This window comes from Amphiura filiformis, chromosome 3 (genome assembly GCF_039555335.1).
Source record: "Amphiura filiformis chromosome 3, Afil_fr2py, whole genome shotgun sequence".
NCBI lineage: Eukaryota > Metazoa > Echinodermata > Ophiuroidea > Amphilepidida > Amphiuridae > Amphiura > Amphiura filiformis.
This window is the reverse complement of record NC_092630.1, coordinates 75,360,816-75,376,446: the sequence shown is the minus strand read 5'-3', so window position 1 is coordinate 75,376,446 and position 15,631 is coordinate 75,360,816. Positions and strand designations below refer to the sequence as shown.

At 42.2% G+C, this 15,631-nt stretch overlaps 2 protein-coding genes across 3 annotated transcripts in view; one reads left to right on the top strand and one right to left on the bottom strand.

The window, feature by feature from the left end:
- Positions 1 to 1,842, bottom strand: part of LOC140149125 (coiled-coil domain-containing protein 186-like) — a 31,740-nt gene extending 29,898 nt beyond the window's left edge. For both annotated transcript variants that reach the window (XM_072171306.1, XM_072171307.1), the window contains exon 1: positions 1,763 to 1,842. The gene's annotated coding sequence lies outside the window, so the exon portion shown is untranslated. The remainder of the gene's footprint in view (positions 1 to 1,762) is intronic.
- A 514-nt stretch (positions 1,843 to 2,356) lies between these two features.
- The window catches only part of LOC140149123 (uncharacterized), a 69,244-nt gene continuing 55,969 nt past the window's right edge, over positions 2,357 to 15,631 (top strand). Inside the window, exon 1 of the mRNA XM_072171304.1 lies at positions 2,357 to 2,456. The gene's annotated coding sequence lies outside the window, so the exon portion shown is untranslated. The remainder of the gene's footprint in view (positions 2,457 to 15,631) is intronic.

Here is a 15,631-nt window from a genome sequence, read left to right as displayed (position 1 = left end):
CATATCACATCGTTATCAGCGATCATGTTTTTTTTCTTCTGAAGTTTGGCTGGTACCCACCAGCGTCATGCACGTGACATGACACAGCTAAAATAATCGACCGGAAATCGGGGATCATTAAAACTTCAACAAATTTCAAAACACAGAAATCAGTCAAGTTAATGGCGAGCGGTCCAAATTTTGAGCCATACAAGTTTACGTGATGAACTACATGTAATTGACAGAGCTTCATCTTTTACACTGTGTTTTTGATATGATATGATATTTTGTAGTAATTATGTGTTTTGTATGTATGAGCACTAATGAGTGTAATTTCCCTTGTGGATTTAATAAAGTTTTACTTGCCTTGACTTGACTTGGTATGACTTGTTCAGTGTCATGGTGTTTGTTTGTTTAATGTAAAGTTGTTTTCTTTAAACTTCCGTGGTCGGGGTACGCGCTGGTGAATTGCGATCGCGTAAAAGTGACAAGGTCGCCTACTACGCTAGACTGCGGAACTCAGTCCACAATGATAGTCAGTCATTTATCTTTTGGTCGTTATATGACTATCATTTGAGGACTGAGTTGTTATAATATATTTTCTGAGGAGCAATTTCAGACAATAGCTGGGGATTAGTGGGGCAGAGGTTATCTATTGAATCCTTTCATGACCACTGAAGCATAGTTAAATTGAAAGACCATGTTAACTCTCGACAAAAGAATGCATGCATGTCAGATCATACGACACCAATTTGGTGTTTGTTATGCTCCTCGAAATTAGTACCTTACAGTCTAGGTATGCTAGGTGAATTCAAATTTGCCATCAAACTGCATCATTTTATATATCAAATTAAAGCCCTTGAGTAAACAAAGCCAAAACTGAAAACCCTTTTTTCATAGCACTTTCCGTAGCAAAGTTGCATCTTGTCAAAGATTGATCAAACAATGTCAAAAAGATTCAGCTAGCAAAATTCCCCAAAACGGCATTTCGGGGGTGTTTCTAGATCTTTTGTCTCATTATGATAGCAGCTTTTTTAATGGAACTGCTATCAAAATCCTCTAAAATTCCATGAGCGAGTGTCTTATCACCATAAAAAATCATATATTTGGGTCAAGTGAAGTATAGAAAACATATTTATGTAGGTTTCCTTCTTCGCCAGTTGTTTTAAATTTCTATGTAAAAATGCATTGACATTTTCGGCGAATTTGGCTGACTAGCAAATGTGTTTGCCTGGCATACCTATACAGTCATGTCTGCTACTACGCGCCGAACAAACAACCAATGGCCGGGTCAACCGACTTGTTGTTAAGTGCGTTGATCAGCCAATCAGCGTGATTGCTTATTTTTTCTGTGTGTACGCTCGTAGACGCTTGGCGCACAGCTAGCAGCTCGGACCACGGAAGTTTAAAAAAATTAACTTTAAAATGTAAGTTTGGGCATGTCATCATGTTGGGCCAATTTGGCTGACGATCATGTTGTAACATTTCCATAAAAAAATAGATTAGTATTTCTTTTCTATAAAATGTTAGCTTTTACTGTCAGATATGTCCCTTTTTAAATCAATTCTATGAGAAAATGTAGGCGGGTCTTCAATGTAAACAAAACAAACCGGAAGTAGCAATTCTGTCGACTGAGCTTCCGAATTCTACTACCATTTATGCTTACGGAAAATAAGAAGTTGAATAAAATAAAATACATTGACAAATACGCCTTAATTTTAATACTTGTCTGTAGAATATCGTAAACTGTAACCACTAATGCATGCAAATATAGAATACTTACAGTTTAAGTCGTACAAAATCCTGTTAAACGGTGCCCAATTACCAGCTGTCCGATGGCGATCCTCCACGACTGCAGTCACGTGATCATAACAGAATAATGTGCTCGGTTGGTCTTGATTTTGTAAAAAAAAATCTTAAGTTTTTTATTCAAGTAAAATAAGAAAATATTTTTCAGGTATATATTCTAATAAATATATGTCATGTATATTTGTGACTAAACTTGCTTATATCATTACATTTATTATCAAAATAACTGAATAATGTTAACAAAATTAAACCACCACACTTCTTAATTGACAGGCAAATCGAGGCTAAAGAAAACCTCTTTTGATTGGTTATTTTACTATTCAAGACAATATCTATAATATACAATTTACCATATTTTTCCCATATAATAAATAAAATATAGCCTAAAAATCAATGTATTTGATCCATAATATTGTCATCCAAAGGTTGTATTATATATGTTTACTTGATACACTTATAAAATGCAAGTTATTTTTGTCAGACCTTTAAACTTTTAAACCAATGACAAGGCTTCGTAGTCTCTGGACGATCTACCCAAGACTCTGAGCACGTTTTGGCTCTGGTTTTGGTTTATTTACTGCTGCTGAGCTCATGTGCGTGCTCTTGCAGGGGGTTTAGTTTGACGGAATTCCCCGGAATAGGTTACATACCAAAAAAGTTGAGCAGTAGTAAGTTAATATTATTATGATACATTTGTACTAACGAAATTGTTATATCAATTGTGTTGTTCATGTGCATCGGAAATTCTGAAATGCAATTTGCAAATTCCCGGCCAGGCATGCAGGTCAGTGCATGCATCTGCACTGCAGTGCAGTGGCAGTCGGCAGTGCAATTCCATGATTCATGCATTTCATTTTCAAATTGCAAATTCTGTTTTTGAATCATTCAATCATGCAATAGCCAATCATTGCCAATGGCATGCATGTGATTTTTGTCTGATTGTCTGATCATGCAACATTTACCGTCCCCGCGTCCATACAATATCAATATCCCCAGCTCAAAATGCTGTGAGTGTAGTGGGGATTGTGCACTTTCAGTTTCCCACGCGTTTGAACGGGAATTGGATTGCGTACTTCTTCGATGTCTAGTGAGCAAATTTCTTCAATATTTTGAGAAAATGATGTCAAATTTTCTATTCTATATTGTTTGGTAATAATGTCTTTTGCCAATAGTATGTTTAACTAGTTGTAATTTTGTGTTTTTGATCGCAAAGATCGGATATTTTCGTTCCCGATTCGAATTTTGAACCCTTCGCAAGGGTGCCGATTTCGGCAGAACTTTGACGATAATTTTGCCTTTTTGGACACTAAAATGCATTCGATACTTAATTTTTTTTCAACCGAGTCTTAAAATTAGCAAGCACAATAAGGTTGGTACCACTTTTATATACATTGATGAAATTTTAAAGATTTTTTTACAAGTTTCTAACCGGCGCAAATCGTTAAGTGTGTATTTCCCATTGACATCCAAAATGGCGTAAGCCAGTCCTCAATTAGTCCGAGGTGCTCTGACGATAACACTCCGATCGCCAGGCAATCTACGTTATTAACGTTGTAGTAGGCCAGTGGGACAACGAAAACGCTACGTGAACGAGCTAGTCCTCAATATACATAGGTACGGCGTATATAGGACTGGCAAGCGAGTCTATGTGAGTGTGAATTAAAAGTCTGACATAAGGTCCGTATTAAATTTACTTGATCGAAAGTCTATCCTCAATCCAGGCTACTGATAACCGACGATGGATATGAGGATAGAACGTGGAGCTATCAAAACACGTCAGAATCAGTGAAGCATGACATCGTCATCGTGTAAAGCAATGGAAATTCAGAAGTAAACAACGCCGATCACGCCGAATATTTTGAGTAGTATGCCGGCACAGCTGTTATCCACTTATTCCACTACGATAAAAGTATTGGTCAGCCCATCCATTTTGACACGATATTGAATAGGCAAAAGACAAAATCCTATCTTTTATTCTCATTCAAATTCAGTTTAAGGGGGTAGGCCTACCGGTACGGTACCGTATTACACGCCTGGCCGATTTTGTGCCTGTTTTTGCATTTTTCTCAAAAATTTAGCGCATTGGTGACAAGTAAGTAGACCGAATAATCAGTCCCCAATACAAAATTCACTTGCTGACATTAACCTGTATATGGGGACTGAATGGGTTTTAACGGCAATTTGAATGGCAAACATTATGTCACTTTTGAGTTGCACTAGTACTCACTTGGATATATAACACACTCCAAATTGTTGCTTGCATTAACAGAAAAGGTTTACTGTACAATCGACGTCAAAAACCATCCTACATTCCTTGCACAAAAGGTATGTTTAAGCTTTCGTTTGGCACCGACTTCCTCCGCATGTCCCTGTTTATTTGTATATTTAAAATGGCTGACCGAAGAGGTCAATCATAGATCAATGATCGGATTGATCGCATGCATAATGCATATTGATCAGTCCATTTCTCAAATAGGGGTGTTTTGATCACATTGATGGGCGTGCTGATAATTTCATCAGGCGGTGATGGAAGCGATATCGCCAATTTTGAGGTCGCCATTGGATTAACACATAAATCATGAAATCTTCATAAACAATTCTAAATTTGTTATGTGGTGTCAAAGTAAAATTATCTTACTCTAAAACCGTCGGGGTACGACCGTGTACCACACTGCAAGTATGTTAATTTTCCATTTGTAATTGCTAACCGTGTATTTTGAATGGGGCTGTCAGCCCTGTATCTTCGCCAGCCTCATGCGTCACGTGTTGCGCTTCCTATGCCGCCTGGCCACGCGGTTGGTATTTCAAGAAATAATGGAATGACCCTTATCAATTTGCAGATAACACGGTTCATACGGGGTCATAACCGGGTCAACCATGATGAATTTTGACAGCTAAAACATCACAGTGTGATTATGATATTGTCGAAGAAAGTTTGGGCCAAAAAATTCACTTTTTCAGTGCACATCGAGAAGTTTCAAGTATTGCAGAAGAGTGAGAAGTAAGTTGTTATACCTATAGGTTCACATAGGGAATTATAGGGAATTATATAACATCAGAAATAGCATGTAAAGTGTAAAATGTCGAATGTAAAATGAGAAGGTCAAAATCGACCTCTTCGCCGATTAGGAAAGTAGCAGCGTTAGTACGGCACTAACAAGTAAGATATGTATGTATAGGGGCAAGGACTACAGTTCTAGTACTACACAGAAAATTCAGCATTATTGATCAAATATTGGTTTTTCCTCATTTTTGACTGTAACTCCACAACTGTTATCTGTGTTGAAATAAAATTGCAGTGCAGTAGTTGTAATCCTTGCCCCTATAATATACATATCTTACTTGTTACCAATGCGCTATAATTTGTGAGAAAAATGCAAAAATAGACACAAAGTTGGGCAGGGGTGTAGTACCCCCTTAATAATAATAAGTAAAAGTGCTAAATTTCCAGAAAAAATGTTACTTTTGTTTGTAAGTACATCCCCACTGTTTTAAATGAACAAAACCGTCACAAACATCTAAGATGCCGAACCGCGTTCTTAAATCGTGCACATGTATTACGCGAACGCATAATCGCCCGATCATTGAGGATCTACAAGCGTGCCACCGTTTCATGTCGGCGTGCTCACTGTCTTATATGACTATCCACTATTGTGACAGTCATTAGGCCCTTCGCACTTGATTATTAGTTTCCTGTTGAAGATTTTGAAAGAGGGATGAGGTGACTTTTAATTATTAATTATTAATTATCTTTTATTTTCTTTATTTGGTTTGAACTATTTATAAGCAACTATTGACTCGTTTTGACTAGAGTGGGCATTTAATTATTTCACAATAATATTTGATTTTATAAATAAGTGAAGGTGGAGTTGTACTCTTTGTTCATTCATCATTATTGTTGATATTATTTAAGTCAGAAAATGGCAAGTAGAAGTAGTTGAAAGTTATTTAAAAGGAGAAAATTAGAAATAAAAATAATTATAAAAAAAAAAAAATTATTTTGAGATTTTCAATTTTGGACGCGGGCGGTAAACAGGAAACTAATAATCAAGTGCGAAGGGCCTTATGGATCTAGGTGAAAACCAATCAAATCGCTTACACATGTATTCTTGACAAGATGCACCAACTGAATTAGAATTCCTATTCATGTTGCATGAATCACTCTATTGTAGACCATCCTTCTGATACTTGACAGTTTTGACAGATCTTTTGTCTACCTCTGTTTGTAAACATTCATTCATTGGTATGGTAGGGATGTTCATAAAATTTCAAGTTCAGTTTTTTAGCTGAAAGTGAAAGCTCTTTCATTCCAAAGAGAATCAATTTACCTAAAAAGCAACAAGGGGTCAATCATGTTTCTAGTGCATATACTGTTGAAGTTACACTTTAGTTACAGATTTATTTATTTATTTATTTATATCATTCGGCCCATAGGCCTGGCACAGCCCAATATTGCATTAAGCAATAAATTAAAGGGAGGCCAAAACAGCAACAAAAAAAGAAAACTTAAACCAAAAACACAGAAAAAAACAAAAACACCAAACGAAACAAGGGAAGTTCTAGCCAGCCAAGATGGGCAGAGAGGGCTGACTTAAAGGACTGCAGAGAATTACATTGGATAATGACCTCAGGGAGGTAGTTCCAGAGTGTCGGAGCATGAGGGTGGATGGATTTTGGCACAAGGTCAGACGACGGAAAGGAGGAACGATGGCTTGGGAGTTCAGAATACGTAGTGAAGGCCGGGGGTGAGGGTTGTAAGGGTTAGGAGAGGAGGAAAGATGATGAAAATTTGTCACCAAATTGCCCAAAATTTTGTGTGTGAAGTTGTGACAGCAGGCGCTACATGTGACCTCAGATCCCCCCAAAAAAAAGTTGATTTTCTTACCAATTTTAGGGTAATTTCACATGCCTGGGAATTTAATAATAATATGGATAGCCAAGACATGAAATCAGGATTAATTTGAGATGTTTCACCGCAATACCAATTCTGTGCAAAAATATAATGATGGCGCTATAATGATATTGATATACAGTAGGCCTGCTAAGAATACGCGATTTTGGAGGCCAAAAAACGCACCCTGATTTTCCAAAAAATGCAAAAATCCGCGATTTTTTATTTTATTTTTTCGCGGATTTGGAGAGTCCCTGGGCCTAACATCAAGTGCTACCATCATTAAAAAAAATTTGAAAAAAATAAAAATAAAAAAAAAAAAGATTTAAAAAAATAAAAATTGCGTTAAAAAAAAAAACTTTTATGGATTTAGAGAGTCCCTTGACCTAGACTGCAATCATTTGTGGTTGATTTTTAAAAATTGGAAAAAAGATACAAAAAAATTACAAATTTGTATCCAAATGGGACGATTTGTAACTTGTGTTCACTGCATAGTCTATTGAAGATATAAAAATGCATTGGTTTTGTACACAAGTCATCTTAGATAGATTTTGAAGTGAACACAAGTTACAAATTGGTCCCATTTGGATACAAACTTGTAATTTTTTGTATCTTTTTTCCACATTATTTTTTTTTTTTTTTTTGGAATTTTTTTTTTTAATGATGGTCGCAAAAATTTTTTATTTTTATTTTTTTTTAGATTTTTTCAAAAATGTAAAAAACGCATAATTGGAGCCAAAATACGCAAATTGCGGCGCAAATAATTAATTGGCGTATTCTTAGCAGCCCTAATATACAGTCTGACCTCGATTATCCGCCCTCAATTATCTGGAGGCGGATATCTCTGTTATCCGGACGCATTTTGCAAGCTGAATAATATAGTGTTGCAGGCTTCCCGTTAGTGTAAGCGTCATTGCGTCCAGACGCAGTATTTTACAAATTTGGACGCAAGTTCACATGGCTAATCAAGTATTTTGCGTCCATGTCACATGCATGTGGACGCAGACAAAACTTCAAAATTTTATCATTAATTGATGATAAAAATAAGAAATTTTTATTCTTTTATATTTTTAAGATAATAAAAGCCCCAAAATTTTGACCCACCTGCTAAGAATTGAAGTAAATTCTGCAATATTTGTAAATGCAACGTCAGGAAATCGTGCACTTTTTGCATGCTTTCCGAACGATCGATGGCCTGGGGAAGTCCCGATTGATTTGTTTACAAGCCAGCTGGCTGGACTGAACACGTGCCGCTAAGCTAACGTGTGGTTAATGTTTATTTAATTATTTATCACAACCTGACAATATTCAATTTGTAATATTTTAAGTTTATTTTCTCATAAATAATCTAGGTTTCCTTTATTAGTATTATTGTTACGATGAATAAAAGCAATTTTAAAGACAAAATCCAAATGATAACCCTTTTTCGTATTATTTGTGGCAGTGCGCTAGTTTTAGCTTTGTAGCATCAACACCACGTTAATTTAAAAAAAGAAATGCGGAAGTAAAATACGAACGAGATATTTGTTCAAGATTGAGAGACTTTGCGCATGTTTTTGCACCTGTTTTTGACCACGTTTCGGACCAAAACTGACACAGAAATGAGAAAAATTACCATAGCGAATGGGGATGGAATATCATGGCGAAAATGCACTTTTTTTTTTTTTTAACAATCAACATTTGATGAGGTGTAGACCGCAGTGCGTGTGTATCGTCATAATCGTGAATTTCAGATGGGCGCTTTAAAAATCTGTCCGGACGCAAGAGTTTTTGCAACCTCGTCAGCAAACTTAGGCGTCATTACGGATTTATTACATTTTAAAACCTTAACGGGAACCCTGTAGTGTTGATATGTTTTTAATAAATTCCATATTCAAAGTTTGCCAAATTTGTAAGGACATCAAAGTTCTGCAATATACCATGTTGTTAAAACACCTGTAGGCCTATTTATACTTTCCATTGTCACATTATATGTTGACTTCCAAAATTCATCACAACATAAACAAACTTTGGAAATGATCCATTCATTATGTCCAGGGGCGTACCGTGGCCGGTACCGGTGGGGCTACAGAAAAGGTAAATATTGCAGTTCCCTTCATCAACAGCCCAAAAGGTTGACAAAAAAATGTTTAAAAGAGTTAAGATTTATGTTTTTTATTATCAATAACAAATTGTGTGAATGCAAACTTGCTGACACTGTACCACAATTTAGAAATTTGTATTTTTGCTGTCATGTTTTGAGCAAAAGATGAAGTGAATCGCATGCCGCAATGATGATCTACATGCATGGATGCAATGCAAATTATATAAAAATAAATTGAGTATTGTTATCTGTTGTCAAATAAGACATCAAGTAGTAGGTTACTGTCACAGTAATTAGTTGTGGAAGAATTGCAAATGTGTCAAATAACTTAGTCTCAACATGGACTAGTTAATTACTAAAACCAATGGGGGAAAACATTGTTTATAAAATTTGGATAATTAGGCTAATAGATTTAAACCAACTCTAGCATAGTCACTATAAAACTATAGAGTAACAAAAAGTAATGTTAGAGCCTACTACAGTGATATCAATTTGTTTGTTTGTTGTAATTATATGATACTAGCGGTCACCCGTCTTTCGCGGTCAGGGTCTTTCGCGGTTGGTAAATTTTGTACATTTTGTGTACATGTAAATGTTTTATTTAATGTGATTAATGGTATGAGAGGAGATTATCAGTTAGAACTTAGAAGTATAATATTTAGTATCTTTTCCATATAAAGCAATGGCTTGAAATTGCAATTAGATCATGTCTTGCCCCTGTGTGGTGCTGGTCGCTCTGATATTTAAGATTTTTATGGATTTGTTTCAACAGTACTTGTTAGCCCATTTTGGACAAATTTGTTGTACCTTTTAGCTCATTTTTTATCATTTTCATCCAAGTTTGGCCCCCACCTTGAAATGTACCTTGCTGCCCCCACCTCCTGCAAAAGTCCTGGCTACATCACTGAGCAGACGAACACAATTTTATTCACATCCCTCTTGGCCCGCTGTGGCCTGCTGGCTGATCTGATATTTTAGATTTCTATGCTTTTGTTGTACTTTTTATTTGTTAGCCGATTTTGGATAAATTTGTCGTACTCTTTATCTTTAGCCCATTTGTGACAATCCCCCATGAAATTTGCCTCGCCCCCCCTCTCTCTGAAAAAGTCCTTGACTACACCACTGTGCAGCTGAAACAATTTTATTCACATTTCCTTACACTCTATTTCATATAAAGTTATGATCATACCTGATCATACATTATGCTGATAACATTAAACATAGCACTACTATACCACAAAGCAGAGAAGGCCTATTCATGGTGTGGTTTGGCAACCCTGATTAATTTGTCCTTCACTCCATAAAAACACAGAATACATGCTAATGTTGATCAATTAGTTGAATAAACAATAGATGTTAATTGGGTTTCTACTGTGTCATGTAATAGTTGCTTCTACTGTGTCATGTAATAGTTGAGACTACAGGCATAATATCTTCACACCGATGACAGGATAGAAGGCCTAATTCAGGCTATGTCAACATTAGTGTATTGTGTTGGCATGCAGGTGCGCTGCCACTGCCTTTGCCCTGCCTTTGAAACTAATTAACATAATTTGACACCCTTAACGTAAACAAAAACAAAATTGTACATTTTATTGGGGTGGGGACAACTTTACTCAAAAAAAAAAAAAAATCCGTTTTCCGAAATAATGTAAAACGTAGAAGTTTTTAGCCTTACCAATTCGCCAAACTCAGTAATTTATTATAGATTGGCAACATTTTTGAGTGTTTGTACAATGTATTTAAAAAATAAATGTCAAGTGAGGTAAATTTCAGTCTTTTTCCTTTATTTTATTTGATTTTGTAGCATCAAAATGGTTTTGACCAGTTTTTGACCACTTTTAAGCGGTCAATACTAGGCGGTTTATACCTGGTTTTTATGGGTGTTAACCACAGGGTTTAAACCGGGCGGTTTTAACCGGCCAACCCTGTTTCGCACCAACACAAAGCGCTGTAAATTCCACAGATATAGTATGCTGAGTGTAGGTAGTGAAATCCAGGTGTATATTCTACACCAGGTTTTTTTGTTGGTGATGATGACATAATTATGCAGAATTGCAGATTATGAGTGTGTTTGAGCCATCAGACATGCCTGAATGATGCTGAATGGTTTTCTGCCAGTGGATACTCAAGTAATTACCAGTGAGTGCTCCGAAAATAGATTATTTCCTTTTAAAATAATAGACTCAGTACACCGGTCGATCTTACCGTTCCGATGTTGATTAAGATACTTCTTGCATCGATCCCGAGATGCGGAAAAACCAATAGTCATTTTGTCCCACATAAATGAATAAATAACAAAAACCCCGATCCCCGGTGGACTCACCCAAAAGGTGACGTCACACCATATGATCGCCCTTATCCTCCTTGGTCTCCGACTGACACAGACGTGCCTATCGATTGTTCATAGCACTGTGTATCAATTTCTCGACCAAGGCGAGATATACGGTTGTAGTTTCACACCTTAGGTAAAACCAAACCGGTATTGTTCGGCTGAGGATAGTTTTGACGGCATTTTCTGGCGAAAAAGTGACAAAAACGATCCAAAACTTAGCTACATATCGTGCCTCCGTTTGTATACGGGACACACGAGCAATTCAAAATGGCCGCTCGACGCGCCATTCATTTTGTTTCCACGTAAAACAACCATTGCAGCCTGTAAGTTACAATAGATGTTTGTACATACACATTGTATTTCATGTACGGTAGGTTATTGTTGCTATGTTAGGGTGATTACTCTATCGTTATGTCTTCATTACCGTCCAATAAAGACGAGTTAATCAGATATTCATACGGTGGGGATTGGTAGGGACCCGTCTGACATTTTAGTAATAAAGTTAGCCAGTCCTTACTTTACCACTAACGTTAGCGACCAGCCTCCGTGCTCAGGTTTGCTTACTGGGCTTGAGTCGCGTGTTGGGGGGGGGGGGGTAGTGCCCCCCCTCCCTTTTCTCCTCGCTCGCCTCGGCCCTGTCGGGCTTGCCCTTCCCTGGTGACGGAGCGGGACCCACACCGCTCTGTTTCACCCACAGGAGTGCTCACGATCTTCTAGATGTCTTTCTTTTGCTTAGGACTCTCCGAGTTCCAGCTTGACGATTTGGATAGGCTCCGTCATCGCCATAAGACGAAGAAGAAATCTACCAAGGACACTGGTAAGGTCGATACGGAGGATTCTGCTGTGACAGCCCCTATGGTCATGGCAGGTCTGCTTAAGGGGCTCCGGTCCCCGGACAAGCAGGCGGTTCCTTCGGGACTGCTAAGCGCGTCAAAGGCTCAGCAGCCAGCGAAAGCACTGACTATACGTCGGAGCAAAGTAGCAGGCAGCAGAGCGGTAACCACCAGCGAAAACCCTAGCGGGTTTTGCAGCAGGAGGATACCAGTCGACACGGTAGATTCTGCTGTGACAGCCCCTATGGGTCATGGCAGGTCTGCTTAAGGGGCTCCGGTCCCCGGACAAGCAAGGCGGTTCCTTCGGGACTGCTAAGCGCGTCCAAAGGCTCAGCAGCCAGCGAAAGCACTGACTATACGTCCGGAGCAAAGTAGCAGGCAGCAGAGCGGTAACCACCAGCGAAAACCCTAAGCGGGTTTGTAGCAGGAGGATACCAGTCCTCTAGCGAAAATCCTCACGGGTTTTTAGCAGGAGGACACCCGTCTGTTGCAGGCATATCTACAGGCTCAAACAGCCACAGTAGTAGCCAGCGACGGGCAGCATGCAAGGGCACCCCGGGCTTGCCTGGGTTGAACCCTAGCATGCATGGGTTCAGCAGAGACGATACCGCGGCTAACGCTGTGGGTGTAGTCTTAGCAGAACCAACTGGGGTTGTCACACGGCAGCGTTCCATGGCGGGACCGCCGAGTGATACCCTGGGCCCTAGAATAGCTGCTGGCTGTCCACAGGGACTGGCTGGCGATTATTCAGGGGTTGGGCTCGCAGTCTCTCACGGGACAGCGACCCACGTGCATTCGGTGGCAGCTACAAAGGCGAGCACGGCTTGACTTCAGTGGTAGCCGCTATGCACCCGCCCATAGCTGCCGTGAGTGGTCCGCCACACACAGCGACCTTGGGCGAAGCTCTAGAGGGTACAGTAAGTAGCTTGAACAGCCTAGCTGATCAACAACCCACTTATGTCCTCGAGAGCCAGCGGGCGTGGGTGATCCATTACCGTCAATGGGTCAATTACCCTCTCTTGATCGATCACTGTCAAATCAACAGGGCATAGCTCCATTGATTGGCGCTGCCTATTCAGGTGGCGAGGTGATTGATCGGGGTATGCTGCGCTCAGCTACCCGTGGTACTAGGCAAGCTCCCTCTAGCCAAGGGACAGCGGTATGGCGGGGTACCCATACACTGCGGCTTGATCCTTGCGGGGAACGCAGTGAGGCATGGGTACAGTGGTACACAGCCGGGAGCCCTCACGGGCACCTACGCGAGCACCGCGCCGGTACCACGGCAGCACACAGCTTGATCCCCAAACAGGGAACGCAGTGTGGCGAGGGTACAGCGGTCCACAGTTGGGAACCCTCACGGTACCCACGCTGATACCGCGACCGGTACCGCAGCACCGCCTTAGTCGCCACAGTCTCTGTGGCAACAAGGGGAGGCGGTGCTGGTACTGCAGTACCATGGGGTTACCCTGGTGGCGGATCCTTTCAGGGTCAGCTGCCGGCGGGTATGCCCGTGGTACCCGCCGCAGGTGTTTCTTCCACGGCCTAGCACCGTGGCAAGTGTCGCCTAGCGATGGCCACGCAGTACCAACATCAGCTGTTGACCAGGCCAGCCGGCATGGGGCTAACCCAGATCTTGATCAGGGTAGGCCCCGTGCTGCTAGCGCTAGGACGACGGCTGCGAGAGCAGGCGGACCCAGTGGTGCCATGGCGGATACCTCAGGGTCTTGCGGGAGTACTCCCTCTTCTGCTGGCAGGTAGTCGGCGAGCCACACAGTGGTTATGCCTTCTTACCCGCTTTCAGATGCCCGTCCTCAGTTACCGTCATCATCGGAGCATGATACGGATACTGTGGGCGAGGAAAGGAGTCGGAAGCTGAGTCCGGTAGTGACATCACTACAGTCTCCTTCCCCGCTGCCCTTGAAGGAGCAACAGCACTGATCTTCCTCCGGACACCCCCTAAGGGGGAGTCCATGGAGGAGGACCAGGGGATCCTTTTCAGTAGGATGCTCAGCTGCTGCTTCCTCACAGGGACGCCTACACTCTCATTCCGGCAAACCTCACGGGTAGATATCGTGAGGGCTGTAGAGCTATGGCGCCGCGTGCTTGCTTGCGCTTCCTCTGCGTGTAACGCGGGAGGACCACGGGACCTACCTGAGGGGATCCGAGAGGGACCCAGATGTCGTCAAGCGTATCACGCTCAGACAACATCTGAGCTCTTCCGCGAGGTGAGCCTATTAGCGGTGCTAACAGCTAGCCTCAACGAGAGCTCCATGGGCCTAGCCCATAGGGTGTCCACTCAGCGGCGGGGGGAGGGGCCTGCCACTCCAATCGCTCAACGCGATGGAAAGGCAGGGTCCTTTTTCTCTTTGGATGCTTCTGCGCACGGTGGAGGACCGTGCAAAGAAGCTACCAACGGGAGCACTCTGAAGAGGTCGGAAACTGCCCTTACCATGGGTAGGAGCTCCGACTTCAGCAGGCCGTGCACCACCAACAGTACCCGAGCCCACTACCTCTGCAGCACCCATTTCTGGGAGGCGCAAGGGTAGCACAGGAACAGCTGGCAAGCCCGAAGAAGAGCAAGCGCTCTTCCAAGGGAAGCTAGGCAGAGCATTCCTGGGGACTCAGCGGTTTTTCCACAGGGGATCTCCCAGTGGACTCCACCGCTTATGGCTTTCACCCAGAGGTGGGAAACCATCTCTTTGAGCGCCTGGGTATGGTCAGTGGTGAGTGGGGGTTACAGACTGGCAACCCAGTCTCCCCACATTCATCTGCACATTTCAGAGGTCCACAGTAGTGCCGTCAGGCGGCCCCCAGCGTCGGGCACTACTGACAGGGATCACACAGCTTCTCACGAAGCGGGCGATTGTCGGTCTACCCCGTTCTACGGGTGATCTTGGAGCCATTGGCTCCAAGGAAGACGGCGACGGAGCCCCATCCGGAACCGCAGACTGTTGAACACGTTCTTCAGGCCCACGAGGTTCAGAATGGGGACTCTCGCCTCGGTGCTAGCCTGCTCCATCAGGGGCATGGGAACAGCATCGCTAGATCTCTCGGACGCCTATCTGCATATGCCAATCGCCTCTCAAGATCGGAGGCATCTGCGCTTCTAGGTACAGGATCAAAATTACCAGTTTTGATACCGGCCATCCGGCCTGACCATCTCTCCCAGGGTGTTTAACACTCTTGGTCAGAGCGGTGGCAGCGTACCTGAAGCACAGGGGTGTCAACATCAGTTGCTACCTGGACGTTTGGCTCATATACGGACGCACTCCACTGAAGACTACGGGTCTCATGGGGTTGATAGTCCGTAGGGTGCGGGACCCTGGATTTTTTGATCAGCTCAAAAAGTCCAGCGTGGTCCCGACGCAGTCACCACTATTTGTAGGGGCCCAGATCACCCTCACGGAGGGGTTCGCGGTGCTCTCACCCGAGCGGGTGACGAACATGGTGCGGTGTGCCTGACTCCTGGCCGAGTCTCGGGCAAAACCCGATGTGGCATGGATGAAGGTGGTAGGCCTAATGGCCAGTATGGTAGACCTCGTACTGTACTGCCGTTTCTCGTTAGGCTTACCCAACTACACCTTCTAGCCTGCTTGCAGGCCCAGTCGTCACCAATATCCCTCGCGGTTCCGTTGTCGGAGATCGCGCGAGAGGAACTCTGGTGGTGGACCCATCAGCCCAATTTGACCCAGGGTGTCAGG